Source organism: Petaurus breviceps, unplaced genomic scaffold, assembly GCF_028583685.1.
Source record: "Petaurus breviceps papuanus isolate PSGF00001 unplaced genomic scaffold, PetGlider_PUasm1.0 76, whole genome shotgun sequence".
Taxonomy (NCBI): domain Eukaryota; kingdom Metazoa; phylum Chordata; class Mammalia; order Diprotodontia; family Petauridae; genus Petaurus; species Petaurus breviceps.
The window spans coordinates 55,959,689-55,985,988 of NW_027186473.1; the positions used below are offsets into that span (position 1 = coordinate 55,959,689).

At 40.9% G+C, this 26,300-nt stretch overlaps 1 protein-coding gene across 15 annotated transcripts in view; it reads left to right on the forward strand.

The window, feature by feature from the left end:
• Positions 1–26,300, forward strand: part of FHIP1A (FHF complex subunit HOOK interacting protein 1A) — a 438,671-nt gene that overhangs the window by 40,071 nt on the left and 372,300 nt on the right. For 4 of the 15 annotated variants that reach the window (XM_069105522.1, XM_069105520.1, XM_069105516.1 and 1 more), the window contains exon 2: positions 14,749–14,803. The exons of the other annotated variants lie outside the window; for them this stretch is intronic. The gene's annotated coding sequence lies outside the window, so the exon portion shown is untranslated. The remainder of the gene's footprint in view (positions 1–14,748; positions 14,804–26,300) is intronic. 15 annotated transcript variants of the gene reach the window in all.

The following is a 26,300-nucleotide window of genomic DNA, read 5'->3' on the forward strand; positions in this document are numbered from 1 at the left end:
TTTTCAATTAATAACATTTATTTTCTCTTCTTCCCATTCCCCTCATTCTACTCCCCATTCCCCGTGAGAGAAAAATAATGCCTTGACACAATGTACCTAGGCAAACAAAATGAATCCCCACATTAGCCTTGTCCAAAAATGTTTATCATATTCTGCATCTCAAGGCCATCACTTATCTTTTGGAAGGTGGGTAAGTCTTTCAAAGTTGTCTGTCTTTACATTATTGTTGTTAATGTGAGTAGATTGTTTTCCTGGCTCTACTTACTTCACTTTTCAGCTCATAAGCCTTCCTAGGTTTCTCTGAAACTTTTCTTATGGCACAATAGTATTTCATTACATGTATACCAAAATTTGTTAAGTCGTTCCTCCTTGGATGGAAATCCCCTTAGTTTCTGGGTGTTGGCTACTGCAAAAAGAACTCTTGCTAATATTTTTTATATATGTGGGCTGTTTTTTTTGTTTATTCTTAAAGTTTTATTTCTTTAGGCTGTAGGCCTAGAATTGGTTTCCCTGGGTCAAAAGGCATGCATGGTTTATTAACTTTTGGGGTGTATTTCCAAAAGACTTTCCAGAATCAACTATCTATCTTTCTTTCTTTCTTTTTGCCTTTTTGGCAGGCAATTGGGGTTAAGTAACTTGCTCAAGGTTACATGGCTAGTTTTGTGTGTGTGTATGTGTGTGTGTGTGTGTGTGTGTGTGTGTGTGTGTTAAGTGTCTGAGGCCTAATCCAAACTCAGGTCCTCCTGACTCTGGGGCCGGCACTTTACTCAGTGTGCCACCTAGCCACCCCTCAACCTATCTTTCATAGATTCACTACAACAAGGCAGCAAACCTTAGTTAAATATCTGAAAAGCTGAACAAAATAGTAGGGACTTCATAGACCATAAATAGTCTTTTAGGAGATTATAGGCCAGATGAACAGATTATTACTTTTGGTCTCAGATTTGTAGCACTGCGTATTATAATTAAGTAACTTGTCCAATGTCATGTAGCCAGACAGTAGCAAAGACTGAGCAATGCTGTTACATGTTGTATCCCTTAAGACCATGAAGTCCTAGAGGGTAGAAACTTTTTTCTGTTCTGGACTTGTATCCACAGTACCTAGCACAGTACTTTGTAATAGTAATAGATGCTTTAAAAGTGCTTGTGATTTTGGATGAGAATAATAGCAAATGGAATTAATACAGGACTTTGAAGTTTGCACCAGAGATGTCAAATTCTCCACTAGCCGGTTGCATGGGACCCTCAAAACTCCTAAAATCATGCAAACTCTCTAGTGTGCCAGAAGCAGATTAAAATGTAATTGGGTAAGGTAACAAAACTGTCTCCTTTTACAGACAGTATGATGATATACTTGGAAAATCCTAGAGATCCAACTAAAAAGCTAGTTAAAACAATTGATAATTTTAGCAAAGTAGCAGGATATAAAATTAACTCACATAAATCAACAGCATTTCCATTTAGCATCAACAAAACCCTGCAAGAAGAGAAAGTAAGTGATACCCCATTTAAAAGAACCATAGATAGCATAAAATACGGGTGTATACCTGCCAGACAAACCCAGGAACTACATGAACATAATTATATAACATGTTTTATACAAATAAAGTCAGATATAAATAATTAGAGAAATACTGTTTGTGGGTGGACAGAGCCAATATAATAAAAATGACAATTTTACCTAAACTAATCTACCTATTTAATGCCATCCCAATTAAATTAGCCCTTTCATAGGTGCATCCTGAAAGGTGGATACATATAATCCCTTCTAACTTCCCATCATAAGTTGGTTTGTTAGATATGAAGGTCAGGCTACAATAATTATTTGCATAGAAGCAACAATCCTCATGAAGGGCTGCACACAGGTCACCCTGTTTAACAAAAAGAAGATCAAGGCCTCTGCGGTTCCGGAGAACCACCTCTGCCAGAGAGTCCACCTGTCTTTCCAGGGCTGAGATGGACTGCTTTATGTGGGAGAGGTTGATATTTACCTGTGTACTTCAGGCCTGATAGTTGGCCTTCCCCTTAATCAAGGCTGCCATCTCAGTCGCTGTAGAATCCACAAGGCCCAAATCCAGTAAGACTGGAATGAGGAGTGGTACTGCCCACCTTCCATGGTGGCTCAGTTGCCCTTCTGGGGAAAAGTAATGCCAACTTTGTTCACCTGGGAGAAGGGTAACCTGGGGAATTATGGCCACTAGGATACACAGGGGGCCCTCAGTGTGTTGTTTTCTGAGGAACACTGTAGCAGATATGCACTGGGTAAGGCCATCGTGGCATGCCCACCAGGCTCCTAGAGGGGTGGGAAAGTAGTCTGAGCTAGAGGCCTGAATCTTGTGGGTTTGTCCACAAATTGAGCTATACCGAGAGCTGTATAAAAGAGTGCTGGATGATATGAGGCAGAAACCTGTTCCCTGTACATTCCCGAGGGTGAGCCTTGGGTGGTCCCACTCACAATTCTCTGTGTGGGAAGTAGGGGTGACTGAGGCATTTAGTGCCACCCCTACATCATAAGGAGGCTGGGGTTCAACACAGATACAGCAATCTTTTCCCAACATGTGGTTAGAGCTGTTAAGTGTTTTATGAACAGTTGACAGGAGGGTAAGTAAGGGGACCTGTTAATTGTGAGATTCTGGAATCTTTGAAGATGGGGGGCGGGGGGTGGCGTATGACCTGACCAGGGCCCAAGTGGTGGCAGCTGGTATTGTGATTTGGACATCGGGGTTCTCTATTGGGGCAGGGATAGCCAAGTCCCTTATGGGACCAATGGGGTGACGGCCAGGTAGTGGCACAGGAGGCTTCTTGGTTACAGTCAGTACTGCTGTCTTCCCCACCTGCCCCTCCTCCTCCTCCTCCTCATCGGGAGCAACCATAGTCCCCCAGGCAGGGACGATGAATGGTGAGATCAAGCATAGGTTGCCAGGTGGTAGACCCAGTTGTATGCATTTGGAACAATGGGTCGGATACCCCATTACTGCCTGCCCTGTAGCACAGGGAGGCATGGGGCTAGAAGAGGGGAGGTGGTAAGCTGTGACACAAGTGCAGGTGCATGGGCATCCTGTGTCTGAACAGAGCAGGAAGCCTGTATCTGCTGGTGGGTCCCTAAATAGTCCAGTTTGGGGGAAAAGAGAGTTGAAGGGGAGCCATATGTGTTCCTGGTTCTGGAAAGTCCAGGATTGTCCATTTCCTGTGGTTACCATCCAGGGATAGCTTGGTCTGGGGGCATGGGGATTGTGGGGGACCGCGCAAGGAGGTAAAAGGAGGATCAGGAAGAGGATTGGATAAGTCTTAGCTTTAGGGGGTCCTCGTGGACTTCTGCTTTCCATTCTGAGCTGACAGCAGGGTTCACTCTGGTATAATGGAGCCAAGTAGGGATAGAGTCCACTTTGACAGCAGTGGGTGTAGTGAGGATCACGATGTATGGCCCCTTCCACCTCAGCTCCAGACCCGTAGTGGTGAATTTCTTTACCACCACAGAATCTCCAGGTTGAAACCAGTGCACTGAGGCTGAGCTTGGGACTGAGAGGGAGGCGAGGATTGAGGGGAGGAGTTTTTTCTGAGTTGCCTGTAGACCCTGTAGGAACTTGATGACGGAAGAGTTAGTGATTTCATCGTTTAGGTCTTCCCGGATTAGAGGAAGAATGGGTGGTGGTCTTCCAAACATAATTTCAAATGGGGTCAGTCCTAATTTATTGGGAGTGCATCTGCTTCTGAGCAGAGCCAGTGGTAGAAGGATGACCCAGGATTCCTGGGTTTCCAGGTCAAGCTTGGTGAGAAACTCTTTCAGAGTCCTATTCACCCTTTCCACCTGCCTAGAGCTCTAAGGCCGATATGCACAGTGTAGTTTCCAAGTAATCCCTACAGCTTTTGCTATTGCTTGTAATATTTTGTCTGCAAAATGCTGGTCCATTATCTGACCTAATTCTCATGGGAGGCCAAACCGAGGTTACAATTTCATTAAGAAGTTTTTTGCTACTATTAGGGCTGTTTCATTTTTCACAGGGAATGCTTCTACCCACCCAGAGAATGTATCAACCAATACTAGGAGATACTTGTAGCCCTGCACATGTGGTTTTATCTCAGTAAAATCGACCTTCCAGTGTTCCCCTGGCTGTAATCCTCTTACTCTGACCCCCCACCGGTCCTTTTTTTTTTGTTTCACATTTACCCGTGCACGCATCTTGCAGGGACTCACAATACTAGACAGGTGCTCATTTAGATGGGGAATGTAGTACCTTTCTTCTCAAGAGGAGACTGAGGTTTTCTTTCCCCCAGGCCAAAAGCCGTATCCATTCCCTCCCCAGCGCCTCAGGGACTAGGAGGCGGTCTCCTGGGAGGAGCCACCAACCTGACTCCTCCTTTTTCCCTTTTGATTTATGGGCAAAAGGAATCATCCTTTTTGGAATATGAGGGAAAAATGTGTACAGTGGGCATTTTCATAAGGGAATAGACAGTTGGGGAAAGGGAAGACACAGGGGCTTGGCGGGCAGCTGGATCTGCCGCCCGATTCCCAACTGCCTCTGGGGTGTCACCCACTTGATGGGCTGGACAATGAATGATGGAAACATGGGAGGGGAGCCAGACAGAATCAAGAAGAGATAGGATTACGGCACTCTTCTTTATGGCTGCAGTCAGGAGACCACGTTCATGTGAGCTGTGGAAAAGGCATACCAGCTATCAGTGTAAATGTTAGCTGACTTTCCCTCCAAGAGGCAGAGGGCCTGGGTCAGAGCGACAAGCTCGGTGTGTTGAGCAGAGGACCTAGGAGGGAGGGGGGATGACCATAGGACCAAGAGAGATGGGGAGGACACTACCGCTGCACCAGTCCTGCGTATCCCTGCGTTCACGAAACTGCTGCCATCAGTGAAGAGGATTAGGTCAGGATTCTGCAGGGGTGTGTCAGTGAGATCAGGTCTCACAGTCTGGACCTGACCAATGACCTGAAGGCAATTGTGGACTAGGTTCAGGGTCAGGGAGCAAAGTGGCAGGATTAAGAACAGAGGTTTTAAAAAAGTCAGACGAGGCTGATCTAGGTGGAGAACCTGGTATTGGGTTAGTCGGGAGTTAGAGAGCCAGTGGCTAGTATCGCTATGGAGGAGAGTCTCCACAGAATGAGGGGCAGAGATGGAAAGGGGCTGACCCAAGGAAAGCTTATCAGCTTCCTTAACAAGGAGGGCTGTTGCAGCTGCAGCCATTGAATCTAGACGTTTGGAAAGATAGGCGCCAGGGCCACACCAGGGGCCCAGCGTTTGGGTGAGGACTTCTTTAGCCACCCCCATTAGATTCAGCAACAAAAAGATGGAAAGGCTTGGAAATATCACGTAGGACTAAGGCAGGCGCTGAGGCCAAGGCGGCCTTAAGGGTATAAAAAGCCTCTTGCTCTGGGCCAGACCGAGAAAGGGGTCTAGCTTTGGCAGTGGCAGAATAAAGAGGTTTTGCAATTTCTGCAAAACCCAAAATCCAGAGTGGGCCAGCAACCTACTATACCCCAAAATTCTCGAACCTTGTTTTTTTAGTCTTTGGGGTTGGCAAATCTAGAATGGTTTGGATTCAAGAGGGGGGAAAGGATCTAGTGCATGAGAATGTAACCAAGATAGGTGACCTGATATAAACAGATTTGAGCTTTCTTAGAAGAAATTCAGTAACCCAAAGACTGCAATAGAGACAGAAGGTCGGAAGAGTTAGATAAACAAGTGCATTCAGTAGGTGCCGCAAGGAAGAGTTCATCAACATACTGAGACACAATGTGAAGGGGGAAGGAAGCTAAGGGGGGTCTAGTGAGAAAATCCCCAGAACCCCATCAATCAGTGAGTGCTAGACCCTCTGGAGAGTGGCAGGCTTTTTTTTTCTTTCTTTCTCTAGGGGCATTCATTTTTCCAATGGCCTAATTCCTTACAGTAGGTGCATTGGTCCCTTGCAAGAGGAGGGCAGGCACCTTGTGGTATGGCGCCCACTCAGGCACCTTGTTTGGGAGTCTGCTTAGTATGCACCCCAGGAGAGTTTTTGATGTACTGGCTGAACCTCCCATGTTCTAGGACAAAAAGACAGACAAACAGTATAGTCTTAGAAACAAATATATCTTCCCAGTGGAAATTGGAAAAGCTTCCTTGAAGGTGCTCGTCTAATAGCTACTCGAATACCTGCTTTGCAGAATAAAAATAGGGAGGCTTTAAGCAAATGAGCTCAAGACAAAACTTTATAAAAAGACAGACAAATAATAGTCCCTACCCACTTGTTTACCTCCCAAAGATTCTGAACAGGAAGCAAATGAGCTCAAGTAAACATAGGACACATAAAAAGACAGACAAATAGACATCAACCAGACCACTTACGAGCAAGAGGCCTGACATTTCGAGCTTTGCCCAGGGAGCAGATGCCCCCTGCACAAATGGCTATATCTAGCCCTCCCCCCTCCAGGAAACAGGACAGAATTTTACTCACCCCCAAACTGGAGGTCCTGGATCCACAAAAAAGCCGAAAGTCAGGAGGCAGGTGGGATCTTTCCCTCCTTGAGACCTGGGGCCCTGGAATGTCCTCAGGGGCTAGCCCCCCTAGGCATGGGGCAAGCAGATGCCTACCTCCCAAGACTGAGAGCTCTTCTTGTTCAGGGATCTTTTCGGTGCCACAGAACACTACACATCTTGCTGGGGCCTCCAATTTATGTTGAGCCGAAAGGAGCGAGGAAAAAGATCCCTGAGAGTGAAATTTGGAATTGGATTTTACTGCAGGACTGCCGGGGTCACTTACCTAGATCAGACAGTCAGTTGGCAGGGACAGTGTGCCGGTTTTTAAAGACATTCCAATAGTCAGGTTACATTAGCTGAAACTACAATCAGTGATTGGTCAGTGTATATTTGAATTTCCCACACCTGTGAAGTTTACCTTAGGCTGAGGGACAGGGAACCTAGAATGGGTGGAGATGGGGAATATCCTGTGGGTGGGTGGGGCCCGGGATAGGGAAGAATGGAGAAATATTGGGCAGGGATTTTACCCTAGGCTGAAATTCCTGCTCACAGATCAGTTGGGGGAGGGAAGGGTGGAGTTGTGCTCAACAAGGTGACCTCTAAACTTAGGCCTAGTGGATGTTGAAGCCACTCTAGATTTTATTTTTCAGAATGGGGAAACTTCACTGCAAATTATGCCTCATAGTCTGCTAGTAAAGGACAGTGCTGTTGTTACAGAGGTCTTGGAACCTTGCAGTTGGTTCAGAAGCCCTGGAGAAGGATTTTTTTGTTGTATGTTTACAGAAATCCTGGAAGAGGGTCTTGCTGATGTTTTCAGGGGTCCTGAGACCATTCTGCAGGCAGAGAGTGAATTGATGAGGACACTGGCAATGTATCTTGTGGCCTTGTTAAGCTTTTGTCTCCCCAGGAACAGAGATTTCTGAGAACATGCCTTCGGACAAGATGAAGAAAAGACCTCCCTTTGGGTATTAAATGCTGTAAGGATATCTTAACCTTGTTGTAGCTCAGGAGTATATGGCCTTTGTGCTCCCTACTGCCCCTTTTGAGAAGGTGCTGGCATTAACTAATGATAATTGTAATTCAGTTGTGATACTGGGGTCGGAAACTTTTGACTGTTTTGTGCCCTGTGACTGACCAAATGAATGTACTTTGTTTATGATTGGAAACTAATCTCCATTTGAGAAGAGAGACTTTGTGATTGACTAAATGAATGTACTGTCCTGGGGTGGAGTAGTACTTGGAAATTATTGGATCACACTTGGTGAATGCTGTATTTTGATTTTCTCTGTTCTGTAAATATTTTGCCTTAATTTTTCACTGAATAAAATAGAATACTATTAGATACTAAATAAAATAAAATAAAATTCTATGCTGATATTCCAAATCTTGGAAGTTGCCTCTGCTTGGCATTACAGTAGCCAAGATTAAAAGGAAAGCAGGAAATTGGGAAAACATTTTATAGACAGTTTCTGAGATAAAGGTCTCATGTCTTTGTCAAATTTATAAGAATGTGATTCATTTCCCCATTGATAAGTGGTCAAAAGATATGAACAGCAAGTTTTTCAATGAAGAAATCAAAGCTATACATAGTCATATGAAAAAATGCTCTAAATCATTATTGATTAGAAAAATACAAATTTTAAAACAACTGAGGTATCATGTATCTATCAGATTGGCTGAAATGATAGAAGGGGAAAATGAAAATGTTGGAGGGGATATGGAAAAATTGGGAATGCTAATATACTCTTGATGGAACTCTGAAGTGATCCAACCATTTTGAAAAATAACCCGGAATTATGGCCAAAGATTTATAAAACTATATACCCTTTGCCCCCCCAAATACTACTAAAAGGTCTGTTTCCTACTGTAACTAGAGAAAAAGGAAAAGGATCTATATATTCTAAAATATTTAAAATAGCTTTCTTTGTAGTAGCAAAGAACTGGAAATTGAGGGGATGCCCATCACTTGGGGAATGACTAAATAAGTTGTTGTATATGACTGTGATGGAATACTACTGTGCTATAAGAAGTGATTGATGGGGGGAATGGCAATAGATTATACAGCGACTCTGATCAGTGAGCAGAGTCCCTGAGTTTGGAGTCTGGAAGGAATTCAGTAGGTGCAAGCAAACTTTGAAGTCAGGATTGTAAAAGTTTATTGTTACGCTTTACATCTGGCAAGGATTCTTAGGGAACCTGCAAGTTTATTGTTATGCTTTACAGTGGGCAAGAGTTCTTGGGGAACCTGCAAACTTAACGAAGTCATAGGTATAGTTTTTAAGGAGTCAGGGTAGTAAATCAGGTGTCAATTATGCTAACTAGGTGAGTAAGAGTGGGATTAGGGAGGAGTTAAGGAGTGGTCAGTGCTTAAAGGGACAGCACTTTTCATTGCCCATAATTCACTGGGAAATAGCCCAAGGGTGGGCTACCTGGAGGTGTAGTTTTAGGCTTGAGATATCACTAAGTCAGCCAGCTGTCAGGGCTGACTGAGAAGTGCCTATTCTGCCACCCATCAGTGTCATGTTTGACAAAATGGATGTTGGAGGGGTGGCTAGGTGGTGCAGTGAGTAAGAGTGCTGGGCCCGGAGTTGGAGTCAGGAGGACCTAGGATCGGTTCCAGCCTCAGATACTTAACACCCACACACAAAAAAACTGGTTGTGTAACCTTGAGCAAGTTACTTTACCCCAATTGCTTAAAAAAAAAAAAGATGGATGTTGGGAACCAAGGCTAACGGAGACTCAGTATGTGTATAATTGGCTAAGGAGTTAACCTATGTGCATTGAAGGATTCATAGGTGCAGCTGGCCACTATAATAGGGGGAGATAACATTTGCCTAAGCTAAAATGTTTATAGATAGTTTAGTGAAGGCTTCATAGGTATAGCTTGTTATTGTTCCAAGCAGAAATAAACAGTTCATGAATTGTTGCTGGGCAGAGTTCTGGCAGGGGGAAGGGTCAGAGTTAATGCTCTGCTCTGAGGCTGGGTGGGGGGGTGCCCAGAATGTGATTTTACAGACTGGTTTTACAAATACATTTTACAAACTGATGTTACAAACCGATATTACAGACTGATGTTACAAACTGATATAACAGACATAGATCCCAAGCACCCCATCATGATGAGCACGTTGAATTTAGAAAAAAGATGGAAAGACTTGCATGAAATAATGAGGAGTGAAGTGAGCAGAACCAAGAGAATATTGTGTATACTAACAGATATATTGTTTGAAGAATAACTGAATGACTAAATTATGCTGAATACTATAAATACTGAAATCAACTACAAAGGACCTTTGAAAGAAGATACTATCCATCTCCAGAGAAAAAACTGATAAAATAAAAGTATGCATAGTATGGTTTTATATATCTATGTCTATAGTTATACCTATATGTATAGCTATGTCTAATGGTAGCCTTCTCTAGTGTGGGGTGGGGAGAGAGGGAGGGAGACAGTTCAGAACTTAAAATGTAACCCAAAAAATTAAATTAAATTTAAAAAATCAATAAAGTTAAAATATAATAGGCAAATAGTTAACAAAAGAAATAAGAATACAATACAACAGAGATAGTGTTAATTTGTGATTTTCTAAGTCAAAGTATAGCCTGTAGGTATTCACTTCAGTTTGGGAAGAACATTGGATTTGGAATGAGAAGCCTGAGGCTCAAATCCTTCTGCCACTCAGGCCCTATGTGACCTCCTGACTCCCTTTGGGTCTCAGGTAAAGTCCCACCTTCTGCAAGAAACCTTTCCTGGTCCTCCTTAATCTTAGTGTCTTCCATCTGAGATGATCTCCAATTTATCTTGTATGTCCTGTTTGTACATAGTTTACCTATTTTCACCCTGTTAGACAGTGAGTTCCTTGAGAGCTGAGACTTGCTTTTAGCCCAGCATATAGTAGCTTAATAAATGCTTATTGATTTGATTTGTAAAATATGGGAATTGGACTAGATGACTTTGGAGATCCCTTTCAGCTCTGAATTGGATATCCTCTGGTCTCCTTTGACCCTTACATCAACCCTGTGACATAAGTATTATTGTTCTCGATTTGCAACTGAGGCATGGAGAGGTTAAGTGAACATGCCAGTTATGATACCAATAAAAATTGTAAGAGGCAGGATTTGAATTCAGGTCTTCCTGACACCAAAGCCTGCCCTTTCTTTATGATGCCAGGTATCTTGATGCTCAGTGTTGTTGCTGAGTCATTTTCAGTCATGTGACCCCATTTGGGGTTTTCCTGGCAATGAAAACGTAATGGTTTGCCATTTCCTTCTCTAGCCCATTTTATAGATGAGGAGCTAAGGCAAACAGAGTGAAGTGACTTGCCCAGGGTCACACAGCTAGTTAGTATCTCAGGCTGAATTTGAACTCCGGTCCTCCTTACTCCAGGGCTGGTGCTCTATTCACTGCGCCACCTAACCACCCCACTCACATCACTCTTTTGAAAAATCATCCCTCCTCAGCTGCAGAACCCACAAAATGACACAGAGATGCTAACCTCCCGCTGAGGACAGCCTGGCAGGCCAGCAGGAATTGGCCAGCTCAGTGCTCTGGGAGCCGAGCCCAGCCCCACACCAAGGCTTTAGCCCCAGGGTGGGCCTGACCAGCTGCCGGCCAGTGGGACTCCAGATCAGCAGCAGCTGTGGCCGTTTCCAGAATTATCAACACATAGATGTGAAGGACAAAGTGAGAGGTCAATGTAGCCTGGACTTTGGGACCCAGTAAGTGGGAGTGCGTGGCCTTTGCCCTCAGGGCGAGAAGCAACTCAGATGCTGGCACAGCCAGCTAGCACCACGTGGCAGCTTCAGCTCCTGGCCTGCAGAGTGTAGGGGAACCAAGCACCAGTCTGAGGGATAATCGCTCTTGCTTTAACCTTCTTGGATCTGGACTGCAATCTAGGGTGGAGGTCCTAGGGTGTGTGTCCAGCTTGCCAGAGTGTGTGGAGGCCTCAGAGAGGGCACCCATCTAATACCTCTGGCAGCTGAGAAATCCCCAGCGTTTGGGATGAAAGCTCCCCTGTCTGGTGGCAGAGTTCTACTGTGGCAAAAAGCCCAGGGGTCAAGTGACTGAGGGGCAACATGACCAGGCAAAGGAAACAAAGCAGACAGAAGATTCCAACATTAGACTCCTATTTTTGGGACAAAAAGGAGAAAAGCATGGAACAAGAGGAAGACAGTGGAGTCAGAACTCCTGCACCAGAAGCTTCAAAGGAAAATACGAGCTGGTTACAGGCCATAGAGGACCTTAAGAGTCAGATAAGAGAAGTGGAGGAAAAATTGGGAAGAGAAATGAGAACGATGCAAGAAAATTACAAAATGAGAGTCAACAGCCTGACTGAGGAAAATCATACCTTAAAAAATAGATTAACTCAATTGGCAAAAGAGGCTCAAAAAGGCAATGAGGAGAAGAATGCCTTAAAAAGTTGAACTTGCCAGATGGAAAAAGGAGTCTCAAAAGCTCACTGAGGAGAATCATTGCTTTAGAATTAGATTGGAGCAAATGAGAGCTAATGACTTTATGAGAAATCAAGATGCTGTTAAACACATCCAAACAAATGAAAGAATAGAAGGCAATGTGAAATATCTCATGGGAAAAACCACTGACCTGGAAAATAGATCCAGGAGAGATAATTTAAAAATTATTGGACTACTTGAAAGCCATGATCAAAGTAAGAACCTAGAAATCATCCTCCAGGAAGTTCTCAAAGAAAACTGCCCTGATATTTTAGAATCAGAGGGCAAAATAGAGGTTGAAAGAATCCACCAATCGCCTCCTGAAAAAGACCTCAAAAAGAAAAATCATCCCTCTTTAGGATTACAATGGGAGTTATGTGCAGCAAGAATGGTTTGTTTCTTCAGCATTGGGTTGATTGTTGCTCTGGGAACCTCTCTCATTGTTTAGTAAGAAGCAAGAAGGGGGGGGGGGACATGCAAATTAAAAGTTGTATGTAAGTAAGACCTGGTGACCTTGAGACCTTGGTGAGCTGCAGGGGAGCCTGTGGGGAAAGCCATTGGCTGAGCATTTTCATTCAGGAATGCCATGAAAAATTAATGGGAGAGATAATACCCTGTAAATATAATCCCTGGCTCTGTTAAATGATGATGACAAGAGGTGACTTAGAGAGGAAAGAGCAAAATGTATTGAAATATTCTGACAAGAGTGGAACAATTTAAAACTCTAGTTGAGAAAGGAGTAATAAAGGATTTGGGATTATGGTAGTATTACTGGGCAATTTAGATTTGCAAGGAACGTGATGAATTGTTTGATAGACCTGCTAATCTGGAAGGGAAATATTATTACAGATCATGAAAAGTAATCCAGGCTTCTTATTGAAGAGCTAAGATAAAAACACAACTTAGAAAATGAATTAGCTGACTTTTGATTTTGTGGATATTTCTTTTCTTTCTTCCCCCTTTGTTTTTTCATTCAAGCCTGTTGTATTTGTCCAGGGGGACCTGCCAGTGTGAAAACTTTTTCCCATTCATGAAGATGAGCAATTTGACTGCAAATTTAGTTTTAGTGAGCTGTCTTAGATACTCGAGAGATGTAGTAGTGAAATGCCTGTGGGTCATACAACTAGGCTGTGTCAGAAGCAGGACTTGACCCCAAGCATTTATGATTCCAAGGACGGACTTCTGCCTACTTAATACAACATGGGGTTGCCTTTCATCTTGTCCCATGATTTTCTGTAATGTACATCCTGTGCATGTATATTTTATGTGGCTGCAGGTAAGTTACTTGGCCTACCTGAGCCACAGTCTTTAGCAAGATTGCTTTTCTTGACCTGCTGTGTGCTCTCATGGTTTAAATAGAACTCAGTAGTATTCTTGGGAGATCCTGCTGAAGAGCTGTGTGCTTCCTGAGAATGGACACAAGGTGCAGACATGTTGCCACCAGATGGTAACCCAGCAGCGGCAGGATGTTGAGGTCCTTGACTCATCACTGACCTTGGTATGTTTTAAGAGTTGGATGGCTTCTGTTGACTGGTATCCTGAAAACTGGTGGAGTGCAATGTGAAGTGTCCTGAAATAGGATCTGCTTCTAATTTTGTCATTAACTCACTATGTAACCTTGGGAAAGTAACTTAACACCTCTCTGTTTCTTCATCTATCAAATAGGGTTAATGAGATCTGCCCTGCCTTCCATCTTTCCCAACTTCATAGCCCAGGGCTCGTTCCATAGCACCTCTGACTCCTGGTCATAATCAATCTATCAATAAACATCTGTTAAGGGCCTACTATGTGCCAGGCACTATATTAAGTGCTGGGGATACAAAAGGAGGGAAAATACAGTCCCTGCCCCCATAACACCAACAAGATACCATACATGTAAAAATGCTTTGTAAAACCCAACACATGCTATCCATTTCTAATGGAGGAAAGAAGAAAGAAGGGAAAAGAACAAGCATTTTTTTGAGGGGGGATGGGAGAAGGCAAGGCAATTAGGGTTAAGTGACTTGTCCAAGGTCACACAACTAGTAAGTATGATCAAGTGTCTGAGGCTGGGTTTGAGCTTAGGTTCTCCTGACTCCAGGACCAGTGCTCTATTTACTGTGCCACCTAGCTGTCCCAAGAACAGGCATACCTTAAGCACCTATTATGCCAGGCACTGTACTAATCATCTTACAGATACCATCTCATTTGATCCTTACAACAACCCAGTGAGGTAGGTGCTGTTATTAAATCCATTTTATGATTGAGGAAACTTGAGGCAAATGGAGGTAAGAGATTTGCCAAGGGTCTGAGTTGGAATTTAAACTCAAGTCTTGCTGAGTCCATTGCTTTATTCACTGTGCCAGCTAACATTTAAAATGACAACATTTAAAATGAATACTGTCTTTGGCATTTACCAAAAGTATAATGAACAAGTGATTCACTCCATGACAAAGTGAGAAATGGTGGAACAGTACTGAGAAGAGCCAAAATGAATGGAGTAAGCATGATTCTGCCCAGTTTTATCTTAAAAATTGAAAATAATGTAAGACCCTATAAATTCTTCTTTAAATTGTCCCCTACTAGATGTTATTCAGTCAGATCACCTTCTGTGTGTGCCCTGGCTATAGTCTCTGTTGTTGAAAAATATCCTTGCTTTACAAAGGAAGTTCTAGATAAAAGTAATTTTCTCTAGGGACTTGTTTGTAGTCTATCTCTGTCTCTGTCTGTTGGTCTGTCTGTCTGTCTCTGTCTCTTCCTCCCTCCCTCTCATATCACTTTCGTCATTAGGACTGTTGATTTTAGGGCTCAGAGGGATCTTCAGATCATGTTGTCCAATGTTTTCACTTTACAGGTGAGGAAGGAACCTGAGACCCAAGACTGGAGGTGACCCATGCAAAGTCACACAGGTAGTAAATAGCCAAACTGAAATTCAAGCTCTGGTCTTCTGACTAAATCTAGTGTGATTAGTTAGGACAATGTCCTAAATAATGAGTGTCCAAATGTGTCTTGTTTGGGATGTGTGTTGTTTCGAAGGAAGTGTCCCTAGAGAAAAATTTTAACTTCACGTCTGACTTGAGATATTGACATAAATGTACTAGGTTTAGAATTTATGGCTTAAAGAGGACAGGCTACTTTTTCAACAAATTTGATTATACTAGGTTCTAGAGATAACAAAGATTTTTTTTAAAGTTGTGGCCCACAGAGGATTTACAGTCTGCTGTGGGGATACGACATGTATATACACATACATATACACACACTCATACACATATAACACATATATAAATGCTAGATATAGATATATTTTACAAAGTAATTTCAGGAGGAAGGGAACACTAACATTTGAACAAGATGAAGGAGGAAATCAGTCAACACGCATTTATTAAGTACCTATTCTGAGCCTTGCAGACACTATGGGGAGAGCTTGTATTCCGAAGGGAGACTAGGAACTCCATGGAGAGGAATAGGTAAATGTCAACTATATGTCAACTAATCTAAGATGGAGGAGAAGATGTGCAACAGAGCAGATCAAGAAAGGCTTTCCTGGGGGTGGCTAGGTGGCACAGTGAATAGAGCACCAATCCTGAGTTCATATCCAAAAATTGGGAGGATCTGAGTTCAAATCCAACCTCAGACACTTAACCCTTACTAATGTGACCTTGGGCAAGTCACTTAACCCCAATTTCCCTGCCCTCCCCCTTCCAAAAAAAAGAAAAAAAAAAAGAAAGGTTTTCTGTGGGATGGGCAGTGGGTGGTCTTGAAAACAGCCAAGAGACTTTCCCATGGCCATGCAGCTGGTCTGTGTTGGAGATTTGAGCCTGGGTCTTTCTTGCTCCAAGGTTGACCCTCTCTCTGTAGTGCTGGTCTGCCCCCCCAAAAATGAACACCCCAAACCAACATAATCTATCTGTTAGCAGTTTGACTGTGACTGACCTCCTTGAATCAGTATTTAGAGTCATTAACAGCCTGGCATCACTTTTCATATCCAACTTTCTTCCTCCTACTATGTGTTCCCTAACACAAACCCCCTTCTTTTCTCCTATCATTTTTTTTTTTACCATTTGTATTGTACCCCTCTCAAAAGGAGATGCTCCTAATAAATACCATTGGCCATGCTATTTTCTATCACTTGAAATACCATCCCTCTTCTCTACCCACACACATCCTAACTATATATAGAAATCCAACTCTAGACCCAACACTCCTGTGAACTTTCCCTGGTGATATTGAAATGTGATGATTTCTGTGTTCTACAAAGCCTTTCTCCCCTTCCCCAGTTTTCTGTGCTATACAGTTATATATCTTCTTTTGCTCTAATTGTTTTATGAGTGTGTTTTGTTACTTTTACCAGATAATAAGCTCCCTGTGGGAAAATGATAAAGAATATGTGTTATTTGGTGTAATTTTTTGCAAGTTTTTGGATTACATTAATTTTCTTGAAAACTGGTACTAGTTACTTTCAGTAGTTGCCCTACCTAACTACAATGATCTTTCTGTTGAATCCTACTGAGAGTAGTTTGTTTATACAGCATTTGTAAGTTTTAATAGTTTAATTGCTTTCTGATATATCCTCATCCCTCTATAGAAATCTCCCTTATAACAAAACCAGTCTACAAATGATGATATCTGACAGGGTTTATAGCACTTCACTCTCATAGCACCCCCATTCTCTACTAAGCACAGGTTGTGGACATAACATGCTTAATAAATGCTGTTGAATTTATGGTTGCCATTACGTATGTGGCAACTCATCATTTTGTATGTGTTATTCATTATTTCTTAAATTAAAAAATATTTTTTTTGTTTTTTGGAGGGCAATTGGGGTTAAGTGACTTGCCCAAGGTCACACAGCTAGTTTTTTGTGTTACGTGTCTGAGGCTGGATTTGAATTCAGGTCCTCCTGACTCCAGGGCCGGTACTCTATTCACTGCGCCACCTAGCCGCCCCAAAGACTTTTTTTTTTGGAGGGCAACTTTGGGGTTAAGTGACTTGCCCAAGGTCACACGGCTAGTTTTGTGTGTGTGTGTGTGTGTGTGTGTGTGTGTGTGTGTGTGTGTGTAAGTGTCTGAGGCCAGATTTTAACTCAGGTCCGCCTTACTCCAGGGCCTATGCTCTATTCACTGCCCTGCCTAGCCACCCCTTGTTGATTATTTCTTAACCAATATTAAATTATAATAATAATAACCTGGAGAAACTTATATAAACTGATGCTGAGTGAGGGACGCAGAACCAGGAGAACTTTGTACACAATTAAAGACACATTATATCTGTGATGACTGACTTTGATAGACTGGGCTATTTTTTTTTTTTTTTGAGACTTGAGTATTGCTTTCTCCCCCAGGCTGGGAGTACATAGGTCATTTATCACACAATCCCACTGCTGATCAGTTCAGCTCAGTTTTTGACCTTGGTGGGTCTGCCCCTACTTAAGCAGTCTGGTCTCCCTTCCTTCTCATGAATGCTCACAGTATTGATACTGGACTAAATTGGTCAGGGGTAGGGAACCTGTGGCCTTGAGGCCACATGTGGCCCTCTAGGTCCTCAATTATGGCCTTTTGACTGAGTCCAAGTTTTATAGAACAAATCCTTTTATTAAGGGGATTTGTTCTGTGAAGTTTGCATGAACCCTTGAGTTCATAAAATCCACTAGCTTCAACCTCCCCAGTAGCAGAGATTAATTAATAATCATGCTACCATACCTGGTGAGTGATAGTTGCTTAATTATTCTTTGAACGAACGAATGAATGAATGACTTGCACATAGCAGGTGTCAGACAGTAAATGGTTTTCTGTGCTGCCATTTTCTGAACAACCAGTAAAGTTTCTGGACTTCAAATAGCATACTGATGGTTGCAATAACAACAAGTATCTCATAAATTATGGGATGCATTTATGAAAAGGAAATAATCCCTGGATTCAGTGATCTGACATTCTACTAATGTGAGAAACATATTTGTTACATTTTCATTTTGGAATGAATTAAAGCAGAATGATAGCATGGTAGAAAGAACGCTCGTTTTGGAATCAGTTTTTATGGAAATCCTGCTGCTAATTTTTACGTTGTAACTTCAGAAAAGCAACCGCCTTTCCCTGGGCCTTACTTTCTTCTTTTATAAACTGAGGGGGCTGGACTAGGTAGTCAGTGAAATGTCTTCATCTCTACTCTGTTGAAAGTATGATAATACTCCCAACTTTGTTAAGCTTACTTTATGCATGTTGATTCATTTCTCAGCCAAATGACCTTGGCAGTTTTTCTCTGCTGTAGGAGAAAGGTGATATTGACTTGTTTGGGGACACGGTTTAATCAATGGTTTGGAAGCTGCTTTCAGAACTATGTATGTAAAATGGTATAGGTCAGATACTCTTATGCATTATAGATTCCACTGCCACAAGAATCTCTGAATAATAAAAAGATTCCTAAGCTACATCAATGATCCATTGATTACAACAGTATACAAAATAATTAAATCTCACTATAACTCAAGGATTTGAATGGACCCAAAAAGTTCCTTGTAATACCATGTGATATATTGTCAAGAAGTAGAGATGGATAAGCTCATTATATGGGGTATTTAACACTGTTAACTGGGTGTAAAACATATTGCTGGCTTGAGACATATTTTTGGCTTCGATGTTGCAGAATTTCTCATCCTTTTTTTTTTCAATTTTTAAACATTTCAAAATTTGAGTTCCAAATTCTATCCTTCCCTCCCCTTCCCTCTCTCTGAGATGGTAAGCAGATATAGGTTATACATGTGCAATTATGTAAAATATTTCCATGTTAATCATTTTGTACAAGAAGACTTGAATAAAAGAAAAAAGAAAGTAAGAAATTGCATGCTTCAGTCTGTATTTAATCATTATCAATTCTTCCTCTGGAAGTGGATAGTATGCTTCATCATTAGTCCTTTGGGATTGTCTTGGATCATTGTGTTGCTGAGAATAGATAAGTTAGTCACAGTTCTTTATCAAACAATATTGCTGTTACTGTGTACAACATCCTGGTTCTGTTCATTTCAGTTTACATCAGTTCATGTAAGTCTTTCCAGGTTTTTCTGAAATCATCCTGCTTGTCATTTCTTATAGACAATAATATTCCATTACAATCATACCACAGCTTGTTTAGCCATTCATTCCCCAATTGATGAACATCTCTTTGATTTCTAATTCTTAGCTACTACAAAAAGAGCTGCTATAAATATTTTTGTACAAATAGGTCCTTTTCCTTTTTCTGGATGTCTTTGAGATATAGACCCAGCAGTGGTATTACTGGATCAAAGGGTAGGCATAGTTTTATAACCCTTTGGGTATAGTTCCATATTGCTTTCCAGAATGGTTGTATCAGTTCACAACTCCACCAGTTTTGCATTGGTGTCCCAGTTTTCCCATATCCCCTCCAATATCTATCATTTTCCTTTTTTATCATATTAGCCACTCTGATAGGTGTGAGGTGGTACCTCAGTTGTTTTAATTTGCATTTCTCTAATCAATAGTGATTTAGAACATTTTTTATTCGACTAGAGAAAGTTTTGATTTCTTTGTCTGAAAACTACCTATTCATGTCATTTGGCTATTTATCAATTGGGGAATGACTTGTATTTTTTTTAATAAATTTAATTCAGTTCTCTATATATTTGAGAAATGAGGCCTTTATAAAATAAGAGATACTTGTTGCAAAATTTCTCATTCTTTAAATATATCATAAAAGCAGACTGAGAAAGGCAACTTTTTAATATGAAATAAGATTGAGTTTCAAATTTTTCTCCTTCCCTTACTAATCTCCCCAAGACAGTATGCAATCTGATATAGATTATACATTTGCCATCATGTTAAACACACATTGTTGTGTTTAATGTGGAAACTAATGTGGAAACATTAGTCATATTATGAAAGAAGAATCAGAACAAAAGGGAAAAACCATGAGAAAGGAAAAACAAAAATTAAAAGAAAGTGAAAATAGTCTGCTTTGATCTGCATTCGGACTCCATAAGTTGTTCTCTGGATGTGGATAGCTGAGAAGGGTTAAGTCAGACATAGTTAATCATTGCACAATGTTGTTATTACTGTATGTAGAGTTTTTCTGGTTCTTTTCACTTAACTCAGCATCAGTTCATATTTGCTTTAGGCTTTTGAAGGAAAATTAAGACTCCTTTACCAAGTTTATAATATTGGAATATATTCAGGCATGTTATAGAATTTTTTTGTGGTTTTAAATTTTTTTTTGTTGCCTCAAAAACATTTTTTTCTTCAAATAACCTTATAGAGATGTATATTATTTTACATCTCATTGATTGTAAATTAAAGTTACATAGAGAGCCAAGTTGATATCTTTGGAACTCAGGCTCTGGCAAGTCAGGAAAGCTTCAAGTAAGAGACCTGGTGATAGACTTTATGTCTCTTCTTTAAAGATCAGTTCTGATGAATCTAAAGAGCTTCAGTTCCAGGTTAACTCTGCAGTGGTTAAGTATTTAGCCACCCCCAAGTCTCAAGAAGTATCTTCCTAATAATAATGGTTTTTATATTCATATAGTGCTAAAATCATTAATATGGAAATGTTTTACATGATTGCACATGTATTGCTTATCCCAGAGGTGGGGAATCTGCAGCTTTGAAGGCCATATGTGGCCCTCTAGTTCCTCAAGTGCAGCCCTTTGACTGAATCCAAACTTCACAGAACAGACTTCCTCACCCCTGACTTGCCCTCTCAGGGAGGAGTGAGGAAAGGGAGAGAGGGATAGAATTTGGAACTCAAAACTTTAAAAAAGCCCCAACAAATATTTTTTTAAAATGTTTTTACAAATGATTGGGGGAGAAAAAATAAATTTTATTTTAAAATATTTACACAGTGCTATAAGGTTTACACATTACTTTGCCTAGAATCTCTCTTGAATCTTCATAACAACCATTTTACTGATGGGGAAACTGGGGCTCTAAGAGATTAAGTGTCTTCCCAGTGTTAGAATCACACAGCTAATTAGTGTATTAAATTGTAGAGAGCTTGTGGTCTGTTTTGGCAGAAGGACAAAATCAAGCCTCCTTTAAGTGAGTCTAATAAATTTTTCTTTCCATAGAATGAGCAAGTAAATCTGAAGCTACTAGAATCATAGTTTTAGATCGAAAAGGGACCTAGAGGCAAGAAGCAAGCATTTAAATACTTACTATGTGTTAATTACTGAGATCATTTAGATGTCCAACCCCTGTACTTTTACCAGAGGTCCAGAGAGGTGGTCACAAAACTAGCTAGCAGCAGAAATGCTACTAGAATCTAGGTGTTTTGACTTAATCCAGTTCTATACTCTACCCTGTATTTCAGCATTTCTTTATCTGTTCATCCATACTCTTTTAAACAAAATTTTATTTTTTTGCTTTTTGGAGGGGGAAGGCAGGGCTATTGGGGTTAAGTGACTTGTCCAAGGTCACATGGCTAGTAAGTGTTAAATGTCTGAGGTCGAATTTGAACTCAGGTCCTGATTCCAGAGCCGGTGCTCTACTCACTACACCACCTAGCCTCCTCTCTTCATCCATACTCTTAACAGTTAATGCAGGTCCATTGGAAGAAGTGTATTCTCTCTGGGTAAAGTTTATCCTTCCACATGTACCTTAGGTCCTATCACTTTTGCGTTTTGAAGGACATTGTTCTTAAGTTCTTTGTCTTCTCCAGAATCTCCTTTCTGGTTTCTTCCTGTATATGTTTTTTTCAAAAATGAAAAACAAAACAAAACACCAATCACCTTTTTCTTGAACCTGTTATATCCTCATAATTACTGATAAATGATATTATTAAGTACATATTATCTCTTACTCTCACTGTCAGACTTTTTGAAAAAATTGTTCATGCTTATTTCTTGTCAGTTTCCTCACCACCCCCTCCCTTCTTAATGCTCTGAAACTCCTCTAACCCCACCACCCTTCATAGGGCCCTACTGTCTCCAACCAAGGAGACATAATGTATTTTATTCTTAGAAGTTCCAAAGGCTTTTTCTCAATCATTCTTCTAGACCTCTCTTTGACATTTGACACAGTGGACCACTCTTGGAAGTTTTTTCCCCCCTTTGTCATCTATGATGTCATACTAATCATTTCCAGCCTGTGAGCTTGAGGACTTCCAGGGTGCCCCAGAAGTTATTGCAAGGGGGTCACTAAACTCAAACAGTCATTTTAATCTTTAGCATCAGTAAGACATGGCTATGAGTCATAGGTTTTGTGCTGAGAGTCTACTTCATAAGTGCCTAATAGGAAAAAAAAACCCTCTTTTGAAGTTATTGTGTCATTTCAGTCCCGTTCAACCCATTTGGGTTTTTTTTTGGCATAGATACTAGAGTGGTTTACCATTTACCTCTCCACCTCATTTTATAGATGAAGGCAAAAAGGTTAAGTGTCTTGCCCAGCATTACACAGCTAGTAAGAATCTGAGGTCAGGTTTGAATTCAGTTCTCTCTGACTCCATGCACAGCATTTTATCCACTGCACCACCTAGCTGGCTCTGCTACTCTGAATGTAATTTGATGCCCTTTCCCCCAGGTGCTCCCCCTCCCGCATCAGTTAGTCAATAAGCATTTATTAAGTGCTTAATGTGTACCAGGTACAGTCCTGAACTCCTTGAATATAAATAAAGGCAAAAATAGCCTCTGCCTTCAGAGAGCTCACAGTCTAATGGTGAAGGCAACATGCAAACAACTGTGTACTAACAAGAGATGTCCAAGGTGAATTGGAGATAACCAATGAGGGAAGGCATTAATGTCACTGGGATGGGTAGTTTGAGCATTTTACTCTTGAATTTTACAAAATGTCAAATTTGCTTTCTCATTGATAGAGTAAAAATTTGTTTGAATGTCCTCATGTATTTCTACAGTCATGAGATACTAGCAGTTATAGCTACTATCATGTGTCTTGCTCTTGAGAAGGATGGGAACTATTGTACTACCCTGTTGTGATGCTCTTCTTACCTCTGATCAATTGTGGCTCCCTATTTTTTTCAACCAACCAACCAAGCAACCAACTAACCAACCCAACCAACCAGTCAACTCAACCAACCAAGCAACCAACCTAACCAACCAACCCAACTAACCAACCAACCTAACCAACCAACCCAACCAACCAACCAACCAGCCAACCAGTCAGAAAGCATTTACTAAATCTCTATTGTCATGCCAAATTGTAGGTGCCTAATAAATCTTACTGAATTAAACTTTGGGAGCAAATCCCTAAAGATTAGCCTTCTGCCCTCTCTTTAGAACCTTCTTAATGACTTCTACAATCACCTCTCTGTTGATAGCTTTGGCATCTTTGTGTCTGACTTTTATGTAGTACTATATAGTTTATAAAATGCTTTAATTCATGATCTCAATTGTTCCCCATTTGAGGAGGTGCCATTATTATTCCCATTTTACAGATAAGGAAACTGAAGTTAGAGAGATTATGTGCTATATCCAGTGTTCGGAATGCCCTTCATACTGGTCTCTGCTTCCTGCCTTCCCTGGCTTCCTCTTAAGTCTCAGCTAAAACCTAGTGCCTTCCTTCTGATGTTATAACCCATTTATCCTTTATAACCCATTTATCCTTTATAACCAATTTATCCATTTGTTTTTACCTCTTGTCCTATCCGTTAGAATGTGAGCTCCTTGATGGTAGAGACTGTTTTTGCTTTTTTTTGGTCCCCATCACTTAACATAGTGCCTGGTACACAGTAGGTGCTTAATAAATGCTTGTAGGTCAACATACCAGGATAGTGTCAGACATGGGATTTGAATACAGGTCTTCCTGTCTCCCCATCCACAGCTGCCTTTTAAATTCCAACCCATTATTTCCAACTGAAGTACCTGCTGGATATTTCTATTTGGATATGATACATCACCTAAAATTTACCATATTTTGAACTGAAGCTATCATAGTTTCGCACTCAAACCAGCTCTTTTTTTTTCCCTCCTGACTTTCCTTTGTCCATCAGACACTACATTTTCTGAGCTATACAGGAGAAAACCCCAAACTTTGTAATAGGCATTGGTGAACATCTTTGTGCCAGTCTCAAAGGAGAAATGATCTCAGTGGAAGAGAAGTGGTAAGACCTGACCTCTCCCAGGTGTCCCTAGGTTCTTAATTATCTCTTCCTTTTAGCTTCTTAAAACAAAACTTCATTTCTTGTTGTTTGATTGGTCTTAGCTTGGGATTTGAATGAAAGTGATTTGGCTACCTAATTAAAATAATTCACATTAAAGTGTTAATGAGGCTTAACTCTCATAGGGACATTTGCATTTTAAAAGAATTTGTTAACCCTCTCTAATTTGCCCTAGGTTGAAGGAAGATCTCTTTCTGAATTGATTGGTATCCTTTCACTCCTGGCCCTCCCAGCTTTCCAGGAAACTGAAACTCAGTAACTTGGTACCTTGTGTCTAAAAGGTTTCTGATACCTGCTTCGAAGTCACTTTTCACTTCCTTCTCTCTTTTATTTCCTGTAGTCAGTAAATGACCAAGTCTATTGATCTATGAAAAATCTGTCATATCTGTGTGATCCTTTTAAAAAGGTTTGTTTCTGCCATTGAACAGCCCTTGATGGCCTCATCCCTGGATCACTGCCCTTTCTCCTGTACAATGCCAGCTGGTTATTCTTTTAGAACCACTTCCTTTATCTTGTTACACACAGGTTGAAAAATTCTGACTCCTCACTGCCTCTAGGATACATTCTTAACTCTCTAGCCTGGCAAACAGGGCTGTTTATTCACTCATTCATTCATCTTTCATGAAGCAACAGCTTTTTGAAATTCCTACTACATGTAAAGCTCAATGAGATAATTAAAACTTAATCCTGCCCTCTTTGGGTTTACCCTTGAGGGTGCTTCCCACCTACCTTTTTTTTTTTTTTTTTTTTTTGCTTTTTGGAAGGGGAAGGTAGGGCAATTGGGGTTAAGTGACTTGCCCAAGGTCACACAACTAGTTTTGTGTTAAGTGTCTGAAGCAGGATTTGAACTCAGCTGCTCCTGACTCCTGGGCTGGTGCTCTATCCACTGTGAATATCCACCTAGCCTCGCCTGCTGGACCCCTGCCCCTTTCTAATCATATCTCTTACTACTCCCTACCATGAGCTTCCCATCAAGGGAGAAGGAAAGCTCCTGAATGTTTCTCAGTCAGTCATTCACAGGGAATGCCTTTCCCCATCTTGTAATTTTGCAGGTTTAAAGAAATGTATTGACATAGTTTGCTTTGGCGTAAATGAGATAATATTTGTGAAGTGCTTAGCACAGGGTCTGACACATAATAGGTGATTAACAAATTCCTATTTGCTTCCCCTTCCTCAACAGGTACTTCCCAGAAAACATCCAAATAACCTCTTTTACAACATATATTTTCTATTTTTTTTGGAGGGCAATTAATTGGGGTTAAGTGACTTGCCCAAAGTCACATGGCTAGTAATTGTGTCCAGTGTCTGAGGCCGGATTTGAACTCAGGTCCTCCTGACTCCAGGGCCATTGCTCTGGTTCTCTACTCACTGAGGCACCTACCTGCCCCACAACATATATTTTCTGAAACAATTAGCTTATGGATTGCTAATAGAAAGAAATGTGCCCTTTAACTTGGATAATGTGGTTAACATTGATCAGAATATTTCAATAATTCTGTTGCTTCTCCAGGAAGACTTTATTTATGTCAGTGTATATATTTTACTTTGGCTCTACTTTCTTCTCATCACATAATATGAAGCTTTACATATTTCTCTACATTCTTTTTTTTAGGTTTTATAATTGCTTTAAATTTTTGAAATATAAGCTAAATTGAATGTTAGTAACAAAATTCTTTAATTTGTGCCCCTTCTGACCTTATTTTAAAATATTTTATTGATCTTTCATTATTTTTCTTCTCTATGATTCATCTCTCCCATTAACTCATTCCATACATTCCTTGAAAACCTTCCATTATAACAAATGTGCAAAGTCAAGCAAAACAAATTACCCCATTTTCTGTTTTTGAAAATATATGTCCCATTCTATACTTGCCCCAACCCTATCACAGAGTAGGTACTGGAAAGTCCTACTTTCTGGAAGAATCCTTTTCCAGCCTCCTTAATCTTACCGTCTTTCCTCTGAGACTGTCCCCAATTTTTCATATATGTGTGTGTCTATACACATACAAATATACACACATATGTGTGTATTACATACATATGTGTGTATATTGTGTGTATGTGTATATATATGTGCATATACATATATATGGCTGTTCCACTGCCTTGGGAGTTTAAATGCCCAGGGTTACACTGGCTTTATAGTCATAAGACCTGGGTTTGATTTCTGCCTTTAACATCTACCGCCTATAATGATTTGGACAAGTCACTTAACCTCTTGTGTCTTAGATTTCTCATCTGCAAAATAAAGACCTTGGACTAGATGGCCACACAGCCAGCTTTATCTGG